The following is a 12,996-nucleotide window of genomic DNA, read 5'->3' on the forward strand; positions in this document are numbered from 1 at the left end:
GAAGAACTGCGAATTCGAACCACCCCGTGATACCCCTTCACACCTACTAGAATGGTTTAATGAAAAATACTGACACTGCCAAGTACTAGCATGCGTGTGGCAACAGGCACTCTCCTACATTGAGGAGAATGTGGCTATGCTGCACCATGATTTGTCAGTGTCTTATAAATATAATCACGTACTGACCATGGGACCCAATAATCTCACTCTTAGGTATTTGTTCTAGAAAAATGCAAACGTGTTCACACAAAAACCTATTCATGAATCTGCAGAGAAACCATCTTTGTGACTGCCCCAAAGTGAGATAACCCCAGTGTTGTTGGATGGATGGGTTGACAAACTACGTACATGTATGTGTACCGTGGAATACTATTCAGCAGTCAGAAGGAAGGGACTTCTGATACACATGGCCGCACAGATGTTTCCAAGGCATCGAGCTAGTGAAAGAAACCAGTGTCAGAAGCTTCCCTACTCTCTAAATCCACTTACGTGACGTCCTGGAAAAGGCAAAACCAGAGAGACAGAAAACGGATCAGTGGTTTCCTGGGGGTGGAATGGGGAAAGAGTTTGACCATAAAGCGGCAGCGTGAAGGATTTGTTTGGGGTGATGGAATTTTCCATAACCAACTGGTGGTAGTTACACAAATCTACCCATGGGTGAAAACTCACAGGACAGTACATCAAATTAAAGTCAAATTGAATGTATATAAATTTAAATATTAATAATAAAAGCAAATAAGCAAAAAGAGCTGCTAACATTTATTAAGCACTGACTATGGGCCAAGCCCTATACAAAGTGTGGTTGGTTCAAGGTCATGTGATTCAGTCTTTTCAGTCTTGGTCTCTTAGGCCACAGCTTCTACCACACCTGCCTTTTTAGTTCATCTGGTGTAAATCCCAGATCCCAGAACAATTTAATGTTATCGCTGGTGACTGCGCTTACGATGACTTTTCTACTTGCTTTTTTACTTTCTTCTTTAGATTCATGAATAGGTGCATGGGCTTGGGCCTCCTACCATGACACATGGCTTTCTCTGGGTGGGAATTATGCACGAGCTAAGATTTGCAGCTAGCACTGGGGTGGGCTCAGGTATATGCCAGGAGACTGAGCCAATGGTGGCCATCTCCAGGAGTCAATCCTCTGAGCACACAGAAAAGCAATACCATCTGATTCTCGACACCCCTGTAGTATGGAAAAGGGCCATCCTGGTTCATTGGAGGGTGCTTCCGTCCAGGGCTGTTGGGGTGCCTGGCATGAGTCACCACCGAAGTTAGGGCTCAGTAAGATGAGCCTTGCCCTGACATAGATAAAAAGTAAAAGCATTCCACACAAAGTCTGTAATTCTTCCTGCAAACAGTGCAAGAGGGGGGCTTTATTTGGCCAGAGTCAGATGTTGATTTTAGAGCCTTAATGTGATTCAGGGAAGGTTCTGGAGTTGATTTGTGACTGCAGGTGACTCTGCCTGGACTCGCTGGAATGTGGCCAGATGAGGCATGCTGGTGGCTGCCCGGACCATCCAGTCCTGAGGGTGGGCAGATGTCTGGGAGTCTGTCCCTCCGTGCTTACCCCCTCCTGTGTGTTCTCTGACCTAACTGGTTGTAAGCCCAAGCTCTCCGTGGTGTTCTGTGAATCTCCCCAGTCTGCCATGAAGGTTGTGGGGCCCTGGCAAGGTGTGTGGGGAAGGCTTTGTGTTTTGAGACTGGCTGCAAGCTTCTTCCCTGGGTGGAAAGACCACTGTGCGTAGAGCGATCAAGTGAGATGTATGAAATATAAAACAGCTTTTGTAATTGGGTGGGATTTCAAAGGTCTAAATTCCAGAAATAATCACCCAAAGACAAAGACATGTTTAAAGGGTCTTGAGATGCGAGGGCTGTTTCTCAGACAAAGACTGTGAAAGCAGGACAATTAAATGGCTTGGGGTCAGAAATCCCTGCTTTAATTTATTTTCTCAGGGGAAGCACGCAGTGGATAGGATTACTGCCATCACACGGAGCAGAAGATGGTGCCAGTGGGTGAACACAGAGCCTTTTGGGCGGGCAGGGGGTGCTCACCCACGCTCCTGGTAACCCCCAGAGCTTCTGGTCCCCCCAACCCTAACCCGAGAGAGGCAGGTAGTTCGTCAGGGCATAAGAGCTGGGCTGCACGGTGAGGCAAGCTGATGCTGTATGACTTTGTGGGGCATAGGAGCCACTGTAAGTCTCAGCTCCCATGTCTGTAAATGAGAGGTTATAAGAATAGTGCCGGCCTCGTTGTAAAAATTCTATAAACGTGGGCATAGTCTATGTACATGCTAACAATCTACATGCATGCTCACGGTGTATGTACATGCTAACAGTCTATGTACTTGCTGTCTATGAACATGTTAGTAGTCTTTGTGCATATTAACAGTCTATGTGCATGCTAACAATCTATATGCATAAGTGTAGGTACTTGATAATGGTGTATATACATGCTAACAGTCTATGTACATGCTAACAGTCTATGTACATGTTGTCTAGGTGCATGCTAACAGTCTATGTGCATGCTAACAGTCTATGCACATGCTAACAGTCTATATGCATAATAAGTGTAGGTACATGCTAATGGTCTATGTGCATGCTAACAGTCTATGTGCATGCTAACAAGCTATATGCACACTAACAGTGTAGATACATGTTAATGGTACATGTACATGCTAATGGTGTATCTACATGCTAACAATTTATGTACATGTTAATGGTCTATGTGCATGCTAACAATATATATGCATGCCAACAGTCTCTGTACATGCTAACACCCTATATGCATGCCAGCAGTCTATGTCAGACTATGTATGGATTTGGTACATACTAATGGTCTCTGGGTATGCTAGCAGTATGTGCATATTTATGCATGTAATTGTAATGCAGAGAAGGTGGACCAGCAGAGTGACTGGGGCTGACTGCCCTGGGTTCTTCTCTTGGAGGCTCTGCATACTAGCTTGCTGGTCCTAGGCCAAAGCACATGGGAGCAGACATAGAGCACTTGTAACGCAGAACTTACAACTTACAATTCACACTACAACATGCGATACTCGATCATAACATCCCCATAGCCATTCTGTTCTCATGGGAAGCTTTCACTGCGTTTTGCCAAACTCTTACACATCCCTAAGAAATGAGCATGGTTCTCACATGATTGTTAGTTGGTACTTTCATTTACGTTAACAAGGAAGACAAAAGTGAAAACAAGAAAACATTTTTTTTGGAACTTCATTTATTTTGTTCAAATGATTTGAGCAACTCTTTTGTTGCATCCAATATTAGTTTTCAAATGCTGGAAGAATAAATATTTCCTTCTTTTCTTCCTGCTGTTCATAATATGAAGGCTTCAAACACAGCACACTTTAGAGTTTAATCTGCATTACTAACCACTTCTTCATTATCTTTGTAAGTCCAGACAATCAAAATAACAAGCCAAGGCCTGGTTTGCAACTTTTGTCATTTTCCATAGTGTAAGTACTCCCACCCTGCCCAGTTTCCAGCTATTAAATGTGTCATCACTGAACATAGAGCTGGGGAAACATGTGGAATGACATCCACTATATACTTTTACCATCCAAGTGCAAAAAAAGCATGAATAACCTCAAGAACATAGATATTAGTAAGATGAGGTAAAATAATCAATGAGATTGATTTTGAATATTTATTACCTTCATTTTTAGTATGATTTCTTTAATTATTAGTTTGCATAACTCAATTTTTCACAGTGGCTATGTTTAACAAGTGACTTGCAGCATTAATTTAACTATTTAATGTTTAACAGTTGGCTCCCACATGCTGGTGCCAGCCAGCTCCCTTGGGCCATTGCATGAGAGAGCCCTCCTTCCCAGATTCCCCACCCTGCACCAATTTCCACAGACAGTTCTTAAAGCCTGCTATACAGATGTTGACCTCTGATTTTTCTTCATCACTGTATTATACATTCCCTCTGCCTTCTTCTTCATTGGGTTTCATTTCCTAGAACCCACATCTTTCTTTCTCAGCTTATTCTCTCATTTTCATGGAACACATCCTGTAATAGCTTTCTGAGAAAAGGGAAACAGCATTTTTCCATCAAATCATCCATGAACATGTTGAATGAAATTTCACTTGTCTGAAGTCTTAACCATTCAACTGAGATATGTATTGTAACCATTAGTTAAAACCATCACTTGCTGTAGCTTGCATTTCTGATCATTGGTTCAACAAACGCTGAGAATCTACTGTGTTGTATTACTTCTACCCTCCTTATTATAGTAATGAATGTTCTTTTGCTGCTTAAAGTCCTTCATCTGGAGTACTATGCTTTTCAAGTCTCTGATGTTTTTACCTTGCCAATTCCATCATCAAAACAATAGTCATCTGAGGCTTGTTTGACTTCTTTTCTATTCCTGTCTCAAACCTGACACACCACGTTTCACTCACCTTAATGTGTCATCTGTGTGGTAACATCTTTAAAGACCATGCTAATATCTGACTTTGTATGTGGCTTGTGTGCTGGTTTTTAAAATGTGTTCCACTGACATGAGACATTTTTTATTTGCCCTGTATTCTTGATTTATACCCAAATTTCTTCCTTTAAAATGAAGGCATGCAACTTAATGACAGTTTAGAAACTTCTGGAATTCTGTCCGATGAATAATCTTTGGATGACTTTATTTGGGGAAATCTGTGAAAATGGGGGAGTCAGTGGGGGAATCAAGATGGGGGAGAAAGAAGGAGGGGAGCATAGAAAGTGAAGGAAAGGTCATCAGAAGCTAATTGCTTGATATGAAATCTGCAAAGAAAAGAGACGTTCAGAAAGAAAGTAAAGGAATCTTTATGGATATCCAAAAATTGTGGAATAAAATCCTCTACATTTCAACAAGTCCAGTCTAGGTCTGTGATCTATTCATGTATGGAGTTTCATCCTGAGGACTGGGGGTCAATGAGAAGCATTTAAAATGCTGGCATCGTTGGAGATCATCCTTCAGGATTATCCACGAAGTATTAAGACCGGAACTTATACCAGTTTCCTGTGCTCGTAGAGATCAGAGTACCCCTGGGAAGGAAGCCACCTAAGGATGGACAAATTTCTTGAGGGTATTTGCTTCCATGCCCTGTGAGGCTGGTGGAGGAGTTGGTCTTCAAGACACCTGAAGTTTGGCCGTTTCCTGTCCTTTTATCCCTTACTCACTGTTATTCCCTTCTCATTGAACCAACCAACCGTCCTCCTCCATGCTCTGGGGCAGCCTGATTGCTGGCCTGACTCCCTCCTGCTGATCGTTCTTAAGGGTGCTCAGGGTTTCTCCATCCTTCCCAGTTGATAGCACCCAGATTGTGTTCTTCCTGCCATCTGGGGCTCTCCTGTCTCTACATCGATCATCCCTCCTCCATGTCCTATTCTAAAGCTTCCCAGGCCTCAAACCAGATCCCTGTGGATGGAACTGTCAGAACCAGTCTGAGGCCTGTGGATTCTGGTCAGGGGAGTTGTGTTACTCAAGGTACAGAAGGTCCTACATTTCCTCGTCCCCTTTCCTGTGCTCCTCTGGTGGCACTCCCAAATTTAGAGCTCAATTGTGGGCCCTGCCCATTTCTACTGCCACTCCTAAAGCCAATCATGGGACACAGAGGGTGTGGGTTGCCAAGGTGGACCCATGCCAGAGGGATATGGGGGACCCCCAGGGAAGGTGGCAGTAGGCAGGGCCAGGAGGTGAAAATAGGCAGGGCTGGTACATAAACAGAACAAGTGAGAGGGAAGGTGGTACAGGTGCCATTCAGGTGCTCAGACATGTGCCCAAGCCTCTTCCGAGTGCCTGGGGAAGCAATCTTGCTAAACAGTCCAGCATTGGGGTAGACAGATGGGACACCTGTCTCAAGACTGTCTATGGTGAGGGCACCAGGGAAGATGTTTACTGGGGCTCATGCCTCTCCCCTCACCTTGGGGGCATGGATTGCTTGCACTTGTCCCTGAAGTCTGAGCTGAGCCCCTTATCCCCCAATAAGCCCTTTACAGAACTATCCGCTGTTCCAGGCAAAATCCGCTTTTCTTGTCATTGGTTCCGGGGGCAGCTTCTGCTCTGCACAGTTCACATGGTAATTTTCATCACTCTGAGAGATCTAGGGTGGCTTTGAGCCATGATGTGGAGCTCTGGTTTGTATATCACTATTCTCACGGAGCTGTCACAGCTATTCACTCATTCCTGCCACATTGCAGGCTCTTCCCAAGTGGTCTCCCTCTGAGCTGGCACGTGTGTGTGCACCTTGCTAGCTGGACAGGCTCTTTCAGCCTGCAGCTTCTTATCCTTGGTGTTGTTGGGCCCTGGCTCCCAGCTTAGCCTGAGGTCCCTGGTGGCCCTGGTGTCCACATCCCAGGGTCCACACATTCCCCTTGAGTGTTCTGCCTGCTGGTGGGGGTGTGGTTCTGCCAGCCACATTCTGTGCTTGCTGCTTCTGCTGTGGTACTGACTGGGACAGAAGAGAAGGTGCTTCTCTGATCGAGATCTCAGGTAGTTAAGAGGTTCCTTGTCATGCCTCAGTGGCCCAGGAGACAATCCTTAAAGACCACAGTCAAAAATCAGGACATTTCCCAGGGTCTGGCTGCCTAGGCTTACCCACAGCCATCAGATTACATGTTCTATGTCATTACAAAGGCAAATTATCCGTATCACTAGCCTGGTGCTGGAATTCACTTTTCTGTTGATAGACACTCTGCAGTTTTATATTAATTGTAAAAAGGAATTTCAAGTTACTTATGAAAGGCTTTGCCCACAAAGAAAAGTTAGGGAACCATTTTTGCTCTCAAAATGAGAAGGGCGATTTCTCAACTATCAGCAATTTGACTTGATTTATTATTAATTCCTTTTCTTCATCTCTTTTGAATTTCATCTAGAGAGGAGAAGCGAGTTGGGGTAAATTGGAAGGGGAGGTGAACCACGAGAGACTATGGACTCTGAAAAACAATCTGAGGGTTTTGAAGGGGTGGGGGTGTGGAAGGTTGGGGTAACAGGTGGTGGGTTATTATAGAGGGCACGGATTGCATGGAGCACTGGGTGTGATGAAAAAATAATGAATAATGTTTTTCTGAAAATAAATAAATTGGAAAAAAAAATAAAAATAAAGAGGAGTAAGAGGGTGAGCCAAACTAATGAGTAGAGTCAAGAAGCAATGAGAACATTTCCACCAAAATGAAGAATTTTTTCTTTGAAGGCCCACCACCCCCTTTACATTCAGAGGCAAAAGGAAAATTCCAGGGATGAAGGAGAGACAAGGGGGTGGCTGGCTAGAGGTTGAGGTTGTCCTGGACTTTAATGGTAATTTTAGAAAGGATTCCAATCTTGATTTTATTCTGCTCCAAAGAAGAATACATTTTCTACTTCCACCTGATGGTAATGACCTAACTTTTCTAGAGAGATAGTGTAGAACCTATGAGATGCTGTGCAATCCCATATAATTTAGCCACAAGCTGAGGCCTCCTGAGTAATCACTAGTACTCAGGTAATAGTTACTTTGGGGAGTTGCTGAGGAACAGACAGAGTAAAAGAAAATGAATTTCCATAAAGGCCAGAAGTGAAAGAGCTGTGCCTCTGAGGAAGCAAACCCAGGGAGCCCGTTCTTGAGTCCCATCCACCAAGGAGATGTCGCTGGGGTGCCGCAGACATTGACTCAGTGAAAACGTGCAGTTTCCTGATAGGTTAGCCTGGTGGCAAGTGCTTCTGAGATCTATGAATTATAGGATTTAAATCCGGCATATTTCTGGATATCTGAGGTGGAAGGTTTGAGGAAATAACTTCTAGATTCAATACCAAAAAAAAAAAAAAAAAGTTGAGATGATAAAAGATTGCCTATTGCAATAGGATTGCTGTTTGGCAATAGTTTCCTCTGAGAAAATATGATTATTGGAGGCTCAAATGACACTTTCCTTTTCAAAAGATATCCTTCACCCCTTAAGTGTGATTTTTCTGCCATGGGACAAAGGTAGAGATAAAGAAAATCTGCAGGCACCTGCTTTTGTAATGATTTGGGGAGTTTGTTTTAAGGTAGCAACTGCTCACAGGGTTGAAATGGCAGCTCTGGGACTGATTTCTTTTCCTAATTGTTGGCTTTTGCAGTCTCCAGATACTGAAGGCGGGGCAATTCCATGGCACAGCTGTGAAGTTCAGGGGACAGAAGCCCTGCAGTGAGGGTACTATGGTTGATCCTTGACTCTTGATCCTCCCCAACACAGCAAGGAGCAGGCTGCACGCACACAGGCAAGCCAGGATACCTCTTCAGGCTGACATTTTCAGCTATGATTGTGGAATCCACAAAATTCCATGACGGCTCGAAGATTCCCAGTGGCCTTGAACTTTGAAGAGGAGTCATCCCAAGTTGGGAAGCAGTCCCCTGACACTGGAAAAGGCAGAGAAAAATGCCTACATACAAGGCAAAGACAAACCAGAGTATGGTTCCTCTCACTTAAATGGTGTCAGCTCTGCCTGGAGAGCCTTCTGGAGGTGATGAGTCAGACAAGACAGAGTAGCCTCATTTTGTCCTATTCCTCTCATACAGACAACTAAATACCCCGATTATAATACAAGAAACAAACACAGGAAGCCTCTGAATAGTGGAAAAAAACAGAGAAGACTGGCTAGGGATCTTGGACCTTGAGGAATGATAAGATAGTGTATTCCTGGATTTCCTTTTTGTCTTCTGTATGTTCTGGGTTGGGTTCTGGAGAAGTTTTTGCCTGAGAAACATCAATAGGTCCAGATTTTTTGAAGTCCCAAGAAAAGCTTGGTCTCTGTGGGTCACCTGGGTGGCTCACTGGGTTAAGCCTCTGCCTTCAGCTCAAGTCATGATCTCAGGGTCCTGGGATCGAGCCCCACATCAGGCTCTCTGCTCAGCAGGGATCCTGCATCCCCCCCTTCTCTCTCTGCCTGCCTCTCTGCCTACTTGTGATCTCTGTCTGTCAAATGAATAAATAAAATATTTTTTAAAAAAAGAAAAGAAAAGCCTGGTCTCTCTAGCCAAAGAACAAGGAAAGAGAAGTGCTACCTAGCCCTTTTTATTAATGCCCACCCAATTCCAGCTTCTCCCAGCCCCAGGTGCCAGTGCAGGCTGAGAGGTGAACCTTGGCTTCCACTCCCTGCCCAGTAGGTAGCAGGAAGCCCTTTGATTCCTGAGCCAGGGTGGTGTTCAAGAGGCCAAGCAGGGAGGTGGACTTCCATCTACACTCAGAAATGGCAGATCATATTCCTCCTTTCCCAACCAGAGAGTCATCAAGAGGATTTCAGAGTGGAGGGAGTGGAGGAAGGAACTTTTTAAACCTGTATATGAAATGACCCCAAGTGACCCACATATAAAACTCCATGATTAACATGACAAAAGTTTTGAGTGCTACAGCAGGGAATATCACCTAGGTTTTCAGATTAGCCTCAAGGTAACACAAATGAAGCAGATTGGACCTGTGTGCTAAGTCTAAACAGATGACTGCCTGCTAAAATGGAGGATTTTTAATAGAATCCAGAGTCTCATAATTCCCAAATGCACAGGCTATAATATTTAAAATCATTTGTTATACCAAGAACCAGGAAAAATCCCAACTTGAGAAAAAACAATCAACAGATGCTAACACCAAGATGATTCAAATGTTACAATTTTCTGACAAGGATTTTAAAGCAGTCATCACAAAAATGCTCTACTAAGTAATTGGGGGCTCTCTTTAAACAATTTTTAAAATGGGGCATCTCAAGAAAGAAAGAGAACATATAAAAAGAGTGAGGTGGAAACTACAGAACTGAAAAATATCAATAAAGTTTTAAAATTCTGGGTGCAGTTGATAGAAAAAAAGAGGTAATGGAGGAAAGAATCTGTGAACTTGAAGACAGATAAATAGAAATCACACACTTTTGAAAAAAAGACAGAAAATAGACTGGGGGGAGTAAAAAACAACAACAAATGAACAGAGCCTCAAGAACTAACATTCCTGTTAGCAGAGTCCCAAGAGGAAAGGAATGGAGCTGGAAAATATTCAAAGAAATAATGCCTGAAATTTCCCCAAATCTGGAAAGGGGCATAAACCTAGATTCAAGAAGCTTAGCGAACCCCAAATGGGGTAAATAAAAAAAAAATCCATACCTAGACATATCATAATCAAACTTTTGAAAACTAAGAATGTGGGAAAAGCACAGAGAGAAATGGTATATTACCTATAGGGGAAGAAAATTTGAATGACAGTGCCTTTCTTATTAGAAATTACCAAATCCAGACCCAGAGAAGATGGCCACCCAGCAGTGTCTGGGCTGTCTCAGTCGGTTCAATGTTTTAGTACATCTGTGGTCAGACCATTTTCCAAGCTTGTGAGGTGGCATGTTCAGGTATACGGTATCGAAGGTCGCTATGATACTGCTCTTTATTCTGCTACATCTAAACAGAATAAACTGTCACAAGTAGGAAAAGAATTCTCGAGAGTAGCACAAATCTTGAAGGAACCCAAAATGGCTGCTTCCATGATGAGTCCCTATGTAAAGCATTCCGCGAAAGTGAAAAGCTAAATGACTTGAGCTCAAAAGATAGGTTCTCTCCTCTCACATCCAACCTGATCAATTTGCTTGCTGAGAATGGTCACTTGGAAATACCCCTGGAGTCACATCTGCCTTTTCGACCACGATAAGCGTCCACCAAGGAGAAATAATGTGCACAGAGACTGCTGCATCTCCTTTAGATGAAACCACTTTTACTGACTTAAAAACAGTCCCTGAAGAGCTTCCTAAGGAAAGGCCAACTATTTAAGTTGGGAGTTAAGACTTGTCTGTTAGTCTTGGGTGGAATGATTGTCCATATTGGAGAGAAATATGCTGATGTGTCTGAGAAAACCAAGATTCAGAAGCTGAGCAGAGCTATGCAGAAGGTTTTCTGAAAGTGTTGATTTTCTGTCAGTGAAAATTCCTAAATTTGGAGCAACAATAAAATGCTTCCTGAAAAGGAAAAAAAAAAAAAAAAAGAAAGAAAGGAAGGAAGGAAGGATGGACCAAGTCCAGAAGAAAGTGGCACATTTTTTAAGCGCCGAAAGAAAAGAACTGTCAACTTAGAATTCTAGATCCAGCAAATTTTCAGGAATGAAAAGACAATAAATCCAGTCTAAGATAAAGAAAAAAAGGAATTTGTTACTTGCAGACCTACCTTGGAAGAATGACCAAATGAAGATCCTTTAAAAAAAAAGAGAGAGAGAGAGAGAGAGACCTCAGAAGTCAGGTGTTGGGGCAAGGGGCGAGGGAGATGGAGAAAGATAATCTTAGTGCAGAGCCCCATGTGGGGGGCTCGATCCCATGACCCTGAGATCATGACCTGAGCTGAAATCAAGAGTCAGACACTTACCTGCCTGAGCCACCCAGGCACCCCAAAAACTCATTGTCCTCAATGATCATCACTGTCCTATGATGTGCTATTATCCCATTTCTCTGATAATGAAACTGTCATTAAATCTGGGCCCAAGACCAGGGAGCTAGTAAGTAAGAGACTAGGGTCATTCACTAAGCACAGTTAGTTTTTCTATTCTAGACTTAAAACAGAACTGAAAGGCAAGGAGAGTGGACCAAATCAAGGGGCTTGAAGGTTAGAACTGTGCGCTCTGGCAAGGTTGTCAGATTTCTAGGATGGCCTCAACCTGGGACTCAGAGCCTGAACTCTGACCCAAAGTTCTGATCTCCCCAGCTCCAGGGCTCACCCTCAGGAGAAATCCCACATATTATATGACATTATGACTTTCTGCTAAAAAATTATATGTGGTAATAATATTGTGCTTATTATTTTTTTCAAAATGAGTCTTTAACTTTTTGGGTATTCATATTTCATTATTTGCTGACAAAATGGTATGATGTCTGGGATATGCTTTGAAGTCATCCAGTAAGGGGGGAGGGAAGGGGGTGTGAGCATGTAGATTTAAGAAGCTTATCCGTGACTTAATAATACTTTGTTGAAGCTGATGATTGCTATGTGTAGATACATTTGTATCATCTTTCTGCTTTGCAGTATATTTGAAAATTTCCGTAACGAAATGCTTTTTAAAAAGTGATTCCCCAAAGATAAGCTGGAAAGAAAAAAAAAAGTCATGTGTCCAAGGGAGGAAGAGAGGCCAGGTCAAGTTCCCACAGGGTTGAGGGGACAGGTGGGAGCAATGTTGTTGATGGGCTCACCAGGCATAAATGAGTTTTGAGTATTCTTGGGCATGAAGCAGCAGAGTTTCCCCAATCTCTGTTGCTAAGCTTGTCCACTTCTCAGTCCAGAATGACTGGAAACCCAGGCCCAAGATGAGCTGTGTCTGCCAAGGGGTCCTTCCAAGAGGCCGTCACCTTTAAGGAGCTGGAGATCTGACATGGGCACCCCAAATCTAGTGGACATCAAGGGAACAAGACAAAAGTCTGTCCCACACTTGGCTGCATCATTCTCAAGTTCTGTCCTTTACCCCTTCACCTCCCCACCCCCACGACTCTGTCATAGCCAGTTGGCGCTTAAATCCTCAAGCCCTTTATCTTTTAACATTCCATTCCTGTCCCATTCCTTCCTCCAAAGCCATGTTTGTGCTGGAATGCCCCCTCTCTGCCAGCTCACTAAAATACTCCGCTTCCCAGTTCTTAAAACATTTCTGCTGTATATTCCCACTAAGAAATTCCCCCAATATTTAGATAGGGGGTGTTGATTTCCTACCACAATTCCTTCCTCCCACATTCCTCCGCCAAACACACTGACCATTTGTTTTTCATTAATATAAAAATGGAAACCCTCAGTTTATTAATTGATGTCTGTTTCTAATATTCTGATCTGGCAGTGTGGTCTGGGTGATGTGCTAGCTGCCAGGATGTAGGAACCATACCACTTTTCTTAACTTGGTGCAAGAAACTCAAGGAAAGGTACACATTCAGGCACCTGACAGATGCTCTGGGAGAAGAGGGTCATCTTGGTGAAAGGAATGATGAACATGGTGAGACGTGGGGTGTGTCTTCACCTGCTCCTTTGTGCCCTTACTTGCCCCTTCTC

At 43.4% G+C, this 12,996-nt stretch overlaps 1 pseudogene; it reads left to right on the forward strand.

Moving 5' to 3' along the window:
* Nucleotides 1–10,190: 10,190 nt before the first annotated feature.
* Nucleotides 10,191–10,879, forward strand: LOC122894680 (annotated as a pseudogene).
* Nucleotides 10,880–12,996: the final 2,117 nt, after the last annotated feature.

This window comes from Neovison vison, chromosome 13 (genome assembly GCF_020171115.1).
Source record: "Neovison vison isolate M4711 chromosome 13, ASM_NN_V1, whole genome shotgun sequence".
In the NCBI taxonomy this organism is placed as follows: domain Eukaryota; kingdom Metazoa; phylum Chordata; class Mammalia; order Carnivora; family Mustelidae; genus Neogale; species Neogale vison.